An 8,337-nucleotide genomic window follows, 5' to 3' on the forward strand; every position below is an offset into this window, starting at 1 on the left:
GAAATTACGTCATGTTTTTCTATTTTTAGAAATTGCGTCATTTTTTCTATTTTTAGAAATTGCGTCATTGTTGCTATTTTTAGTAATTGCATCATTTTTTTCTATTTTTAGAAATTGCGTCATTGTTTCTTTTTTTAGAAATTGCGTCATTTTTTTAGCTCACCTGTCACAAAGTGACAGGGTGAGCTTTTGTGATCGCTTTTCGTCCGGCGTCCGTCCGTCCGTCGTCCGTCCGTCGTCCTTCCGTCCGTCCGTAAACTTTTGCTTTAAATGACATCTCCTCATAAACCACTGAGCCAATTTCATCCAAACTTCACAGGAATGTTCCTTTGGTGGTCACCTTTAAAAATTGTTCAAAGAATTTAATTCCATGCAGAACTCTGGTTGCCATGGCAACCGAAAGAAAAATCTTTAAATATCTTCTTTTAAACAACCCTAAGAGCTAGAGCTTAGATATTTGGCATGAAACATCTTCTAATGAGTGTCTACCAAGTTTGTTCAAATAAAAGCCCTGGGGTCAAAATTGGCCCCGCCCCAGGGGGTCATTGATTTTCCCTATATGCATATAGTAAAAACTTAAAAAAGCTTCTTTTAAAGAACCGTAAGAGCTACAGCTAAGATATTTGGCATGAAACATCTTCTAGTGAGTGTCTACCAAGTTTGTTCAAATAAAAGCCCTGGGGTCAAAATTGGCCCCGCCCCAGGGGGTCATTGATTTTCCCTATATGCATATAGTAAAAACTTAAAAAATCTTCGTTTAAAGAACCGTAAGAGCTAGAGCTAAGATATTTGGCATGAAACATCTTCTAGTGAGTGTCTACCAAGTTTGTTCAAATAAAAGCCCTGAGGTCAAAATTGGCCCCGCCCCGGGGGGTCATTGATTTCCCTATATGCATATAGTAAAAACTTAAAAAATCTTCTTTTAAAGAACCGTAAGAGCTAGAGCTAAGATATTTAGCATGAAACATCTTCTAGTGAGTGTCTACCAAGTTTGTTCAAATTAAAGCCCTGGGGTCAAAATTGGCCCCGCCCCGGGGGGTCATTGATTTTCCCTATATGCATATAGTAAAAACTTAAAAAATCTTCTTTTAAAGAACTGTAAGAGCTAGAGCTTAGATATTTGGCATGAAACATCTTCTAGTGAATGTCTACCAAGTTTGTTCAAATAAAAGCCCTGGGGTCAAAATTGGCCCCGCCCCAGGGGGTCATTGATTTTCCCTATATGCATAAAGTAAAAACTTAAAAAATCTTCTTTTAAAGAACCCAAAGAGCTAGAGCTAAGATATTTGGCATGAAACATCTTCTAGTGAGTGTCTACCAAGTTTGTTCAAATAAAAGCCCTGGGGTCAAAATTGGCCCCGCCCCGGGGGGTCATTGATTTTCCCTATATGCATAAAGTAAAAACTTAAAAAATCTTCTTTTAAAGAACCCAAAGAGCTAGAGCTAAGATATTTGGCATGAAACATCTTCTAGTGAGTGTCTACCAAGTTTGTTCAAATAAAAGCCCTGGGGTCAAAATTGGCCCCGCCCCGGGGGGTCATTGATTTTCCCTATATGCATATAGTAAAAACTTAAAAAATCTTCTTTTAAAGAACCGTAAGAGCTAGAGCTTAGATATTTGACATGAAACATCTTCTAGTGAATGTCTACCAAGTTTAAAAAGCCCTGTGGTCAAAATTGGCCCTGCCCCAGGGGGTCATTGATTTTCCCTATATGCATATAGTAAAAACTTAAAAAATCTTCTTTTAAAGAACCCAAAGAGCTAGAGCTAAGATATTTAGCATAAGACATGTTCTAATGGGTGTCTACCAAGTATGTTCAAATAAAAGCCCTGGGGTCAAAACTGGCCCCGCCCGGGGGTCATTGATTTTCCTTATATGTGTATAGCAAAAACTTAAAAATCTTCTTTGAAAAAACCCAAATAGCTAAAGTTTAGATATTAAGCATGAAACATTTTTAAGTAAATATCTACAAAGTTTGTTCAAATAAAAGCCTGGGGGGTCAAAACTGGCCCTGCCCGAGGGGTGTCATTGTTTTTAACTATATGTGTATAGTAAAAACTTAAAAAATCTTCTTTTAAAAAACCCAATGAGCTAGAACTTAGATGTTTTGCATGAAACATCTTCTTATGGGTGTCTACCATGTCTGTTTAAATAAACAAATAAAAGCCCTTGGGTAAAGATTGGCCCCGGGTGGGGGGGGGCTATATACAGGTGAGCGACCTCAGGGCCATCATGGCCCTCTTGTTTATATTTTTAGAAATTGCGTCATTGCTGCTATTTTTAGTAATTGCGTCATTTTTTTCTATTTTTAGAAATTGCGTAATTGTTGCTATTTTTAGAAATTGCGTCATTTTTTTTTTCTATTTTTAGAAATTGCGTCATTTTTTCTATTTTTAGAAATTGCGTCATTTTTTTTATATTTTTAGAAATTGCGTCATTGTTTCTATTTTTAGAAATTGCGTCATTTTTTTCTATTTCTAGAAATTGCGTCATTTTTTCTATTTTTAGAAATTGCGTCATTTTTTCTATTTTTAGAAATTGCGTCATTGTTGCTATTTTTAGAAATTGCGTACTGTTGCTATTTTTAGAAATATGCTTAATGTTTCTATTCATATATATACAAAATATATAAACAAAACTAATGTGACAAGACAGACCAACTAAATTTATAAAAAGGAAACATCAATATATGTTCAAACCTTTCTATGTTTGCGTTTAGAAAAAGTAAAAAGTCGAGCGTTGCCCCCGCCCGGCGGTGGCTCTTGTTCTATTTCTCTTAACGGTGACCTTGACCCCAGGGGGTCCAAATGCGATACCAACCCAGGTCTTCATATAAGCTTGCTATACACCAAGTTTGATTACAGTATCTCATTCCTAAGTCAAGTTATTGTCCCAAAACCATTTTTCTATTTTTAGTAACGCTGACCTTGACCTTGATCTCAGGGGGCCCAAATGCAACACCAACCCAGGTCTTCATATAAGCTTGCTATCCACCAAGTTTGATTATAGTACCTCATTCCTAAGTCAAGTTATTGTCCGGAAACCATTTTTCTATTTTTAGTAACAGTTACCTTGACCTTGACCCCAGGGGGCCCAAATGCACTACCAACCCAGGTCTTTATATAAGCTTGCTATAGGCCAAGTTTGATAACAATATCTCATTCCTAACTCTAGTTATTGTCCAGAAACCCTTTTTCTTTTTTAGCAACGGTGACCTTGACCCCAGGGGGTCCAAATGCAATACCAACCAGAGTTTCCACATAAGGTTGCTATATAACAAGTTTGATTACAATACCTCAATCCAAACTCTAGTTATCGTCCGGAAACCATGATGTGGACCGACTGACGGACCAACCGACAAGCTGACCCCTAAACTTCGTTTGTGGGGGTATAAAAAAAATTCAAGGATAGCCGAAACTTGTTAATTATAAAAAAATATATATACAGAATGTTATGTTGTAGTAGCTTTCTGAGGGTTTGTATTTTGCTACGAGCAGCGGTGGAAAATTGATATCTTGCGAGACCAAAGGTCGAGCGAGATATCAATTTTCCAACATTTCAAGTAGAAAAATGCATAGCCTCAGAAAGCTACTACAACATAATTATCCTTTTATTATATACCTTTTCGTTTGAAGTATAAATGATTTTCATTATACTACACTTGTATAAGAAATTTCAGTAAAAGAAATGTAGCTGTTAAGAAAATAAATTTATGACTGACAGATGAATACGTAATTTGTGCAAAACCCACCACAGCTTTTATTATTTTGGTACTATGTTATACACAGCTAAGATCAGAACCAACGTCAAAAATAGTCCAGCCCTTCCATATATGGTACTGTATTTGTCTCTAACATAATACAGAATTTTCTAACCGTTGAAGCCTATTTGTGCTTCAAGATTATCCTGTGATTTAGGAAGAAAAATTTATAGGTATATCATTGACATTTCTTATGTTTATATTTATTATATGTAGTTCTTGCAATCCTATTTATAGCTACAAATTCTATGAATTAAAATAGAAAATGAAGGTAGCATGCAGACGGTGTTGATATTGTGTGATAAAAATTTAAAGATCATTGGAAATCATCCGAGTAACCGAAAAATGACCGAGTACACTAGTATTGATTTTAGTTTATTTCATGCTTTCCAGTGTTTTATTGTAATATATCAGATGATTATATTTTGATAAACCACTAGTGAAATTTATAAAATATAATTTTCACTGTAGCCGGACTATATCTGAATGTGGATGAAAAGAAAATCAAATCTGAATGGAATAACAGGCAAAAATAAATGCTGTCATGTCTAAATTTTGCTTCTTTTGGAAAAGAAAGTCGATGTCACCATACATAAAGTTAAAAATGTAACAAAATTAGAGAAATTTAACAGAACTATATTTCAAACTTTTTGATGTGACGTCATGATGTGATGACGTCACAAAGGAGAATGCGCTACGTTACGAGGCAAAATCAGTAAAAATTACTTAAAATCACTTAAAAAGCATGACATAAAAAGAAAATTTATTTGTTTTACATATTAGATTGAAATGTATTTCATTCGTGAACACCAGCTTTTATATTTTCACTCGTGGCTACGCCACTCGTGAAAAAATTGCATCTGGTGTTCACTCAGTGAAATTATATTTCAATCTTACATGCAAAACAAACAAATATCCTCTATATTTGTTGCCATCCCTAAAAAAATAAAAGTACTTGACAAGATCAACTAACATCTTAATAAAAAACTTTGAAAACAGAATTAATTATTTTGAAAAATTCACTCTGAGCTGTATTATTTAAAATGGGTGTTCAAACACATTGAAAACATTGATAAGTCATCTCATGTTCTTGGTGATAAAGTGGTGCCTCAATATAGTTATCACTGCAATCTATCTTCCCTCATAACTCCTACTATTACTGTATCTGTCAAACAAGCATCTCTGTTTTCTGAAATATAGTTTTGAAAAAGTTTATTGCTGACCAAGATATTCCATACTTGTATGTTAACCTTTTTTCAGCATTTTTTTGTTAGAATTACTCTGATTTGTAAAGGTATATAACCGAAAAATGCGCGACCAATGCCAGAGCTCAACCCCTCTGTGCATTATTTCACAAACGAGCATCTGAGTAGAACCACCGCCTTTTTTTAAAGCTAGCTGGATTGCTTTCTCACATTAAAGAATCCATATTAAATATAATAGAACATTGATAATTGCTACACAGTCTCTTTGTAAACATAAAATAAGCATGTTTTGTGTTTACATAAAGTAGCTATGTAATGTTAAAACACAACACGCTATAGGTGGTCACAATATAAATATATAGTGTTGTTAGGAAACTGACAGTTTTTGTGTCGCCTCTACGGAGTAGTGGCGACATATAGGGATCACTTCTCCGTCGTCTGTCTGTCCGTCTGTCTGTCTGTCTGTCCGTCTGTCCGTCCGTCCGTCACAAAACTTGTCCGGACTACCCCTCATAAACTACTGGTGCAATTTCATCCAAACTTTACAGGAATGATCAGTATCAAGTCTAGTTGTGCATATTGTCAGCATTTTCCGGTTCAATGATTTTTGTCAGAGTTATGGCCCTTTAGAAATTTTTAATTTTAAAGTTTGTCCGGACTACTTCTCTTATACCACTGAAGCAATTTCAATGAAACTTTACAGGATTGATCTGTAGCTCAAGTCCTTGCGCATATTGCAAGGGTTTTCCGGTTGAATGATTTTTGGCCGAGTTATGGCCCTTTGATAAAAAGGTGTTTTTTTCTGTGTGTGGTTAGATACACAATAGCTTGTCCGGACTACTCCTCATAAACTACTGGTGCAATTTCATCCAAACTTTACAGGAATGATCAGTACCAAGTCTAGTTGTGCATAATTGTCAGCATTTTCCGGTTCAATGATTTTTGTCAGAGTTATGGCCCTTTAATAGTTTTTTTTTTTAAAGTTTGTCCGGACTAGTTCTCTTATACCACTTATGCAATTTTCAATGAAACTTTACAGGATTGATCTGTAGCTCAAGTCCTTGCGCATATTTGCACGGGTTTTCCGGTTTGAATGATTTTTGCTGAGTTATGGCCCTTTGATTAAAAGGTGTTTTTTTTCTGTGTGTTGCCAGATACACAATAGCTTGTCCGGACTACTCTCATAAGTACTTTGGTGCAAATTTTATCCAAACTTTACATGATTGATCAGTACCAAGTCTAGTTGTGCACTGTCCGTCTGTCTATCCGTCTGTTACAAAATTTGTCCTAACATGAAATTGGCCATTATGAGGCGACACATGTGATTACTGATCGCTCTTGTTTTAAGAAAGGACCAAATTTTTTTTTGTCCCGTAAGAAGGAACATGGCTTCCAATGCATAGTCAATTCATTATTTCATTCAAATTAGACATATTCAAAAAGAATTGCATAGAATTCAATAAATTTTCATGATTAAAATATTTTACTGATGAGCCTAGTATATCTTTAAAGGTACATTACTTTGACTATGGACACCCCAATTAAATCTATTTATTTGCTTAGTAACACAACTTTTCAAAGTCATATAAATTTGTAAATGTGAGTGATTCTGATAATCTATAGACAGCTAAGTCAAGATGAGATGATTAGATTTTACAGACTGCTTACTACATGAAGTCACTATTTCAATGTCAAATGCCTTGAGGTGAAAGGAATGAAAACTTGAATTTCAAAATACAATTTAAGTGAATTACATGTCACAAATGAGCCGTGTCATGACAAAACCAACATAATGGGTTTGCGACCAGCATGGATCTAGACCAGCTTGCGCATCCGCACAGTCTGATCAGGATCCATGCTGTTCACTTACAAACCCTATTACAAGTAGAGAAACTGATAGCAAACAGCATGGATCCTGATCAGACTGTGCAGATGCATAGATCCATGCTGGTCGCAAACCAATTATGTTGGTTTTGTCATGACACGGCTCAAATGTTTTTGCTATCGACTTTTGTTCCTTAATTAACAACAGATTGCATAATGAAATGATATAGAGGATATTTGTTTGTTTTGCATGTAAGATTGAAATATAATTTCACTGAGTGAACACCAGATGCAATATTTTCACGAGTGGCGTAGCCACGAGTGAACATATAATAGCTGGTGTTCACGAATGAAATATATTTCAATCTTATATGTAAAACAAATAAATTTTCTTTTTATTTCATGCTTTTTAAGTGATTTTTTACTGATTTTGCAGCGTAACGTCGCGCATTCTCCTTTTTGACGTCATCACATCATGACGTCACATCATCAATTTTGAAAAATAGTTCTGTTAAATTTCTCTAACTTTGTTACATTTTTAACATGATGTATGGTGACATCGACTTTTTTTCCCTAAAGAAGCAAAATTTACGCATGACGGCATTTATTTCTGCCTGCTATTCCATTTAGTTATGATTTTCTTTTCATCCGCATTCAGATATAGTTCGGCTACAGTGAAAATTATATTTTATAAATTTCACTAGTGGTTTATCAGAATATAATCATCTGATATATTACAATAAAACACTGGAAAGCATTAAATAAATTGAAATAATTAATATACATTTGGCTCTTAGTGCCAAGCTTACTGATTTTAAATAAGCCTTGAGTCCTGTGTTGGCCTTTAAACATGCCAAACATTTAGAAAGTATTTATTAAGGAAAAGAGTATACAAATAATCATGTACCTCTTCATTATATGCCCATGACATTGAAAAAACATTGTGTCATCTGTTTACTTCAAGGTTAAGGTCACATTGACAGTATCACATTTTAGACTTTATCTCTCTGGATTCCATTCATAAAAGCATTCTCAAAATGGGTCCTCTTAATTTCACATTCATCAATCTGACAAGAACCTCCTGAAAAAAGAAAAGTTAGAAACATATGCCACTAATTATGTCAGTTAATGTCAAATAAATACTTTGAGAAACTATTTGGTCAGTTTGAAATGTACAAAGATTTTCAAACCAAATATATATATATAAACAATGAACATTTCCTTTTTAACTTTCTAACATATATAATGTATAGTCTTACTTGAAGAAAATGTTTGCCCGGAACTGAACACTACCAATTTACCATCTTTTTGGTACCACTGAAAATAGATAGTAAAGGCCTTAATCTTTTTATTCTAAAATAACAGTTAAATAACATGTTAAGAAATTATGACTAATAAGCATGTTAAAAAAGTGAGAAGAGGCATTTTTTTTAGTCATTCCAAACAGAACTTAAGTAGAAATGACTGACCAATACAGTTAGTTCAGATGTTCTATTGAGCAAATGTTATTTACATAATTTATGGAAATTACAATTCGTAACTAATT

General features: G+C 34.4%; 1 long non-coding RNA gene across 1 annotated transcript; it reads right to left on the reverse strand.

The window, feature by feature from the left end:
- Positions 1 to 4,145: 4,145 nt before the first annotated feature.
- Positions 4,146 to 8,110, reverse strand: LOC132759344 (uncharacterized). Its single transcript, XR_009629700.1, has 3 exons — positions 8,051 to 8,110; positions 7,699 to 7,872; positions 4,146 to 4,951 (listed from the first exon to the last, which is right to left on the reverse strand). It is a non-coding gene; the product is annotated as an uncharacterized LOC132759344 (long non-coding RNA).
- Between the last annotated feature and the right edge of the window lie 227 nt (positions 8,111 to 8,337).

The sequence above is a fragment of the Ruditapes philippinarum genome, unplaced genomic scaffold, assembly GCF_026571515.1.
Source record: "Ruditapes philippinarum isolate M1 unplaced genomic scaffold, ASM2657151v2 ctg8146_1_1_1_1, whole genome shotgun sequence".
In the NCBI taxonomy this organism is placed as follows: domain Eukaryota; kingdom Metazoa; phylum Mollusca; class Bivalvia; order Venerida; family Veneridae; genus Ruditapes; species Ruditapes philippinarum.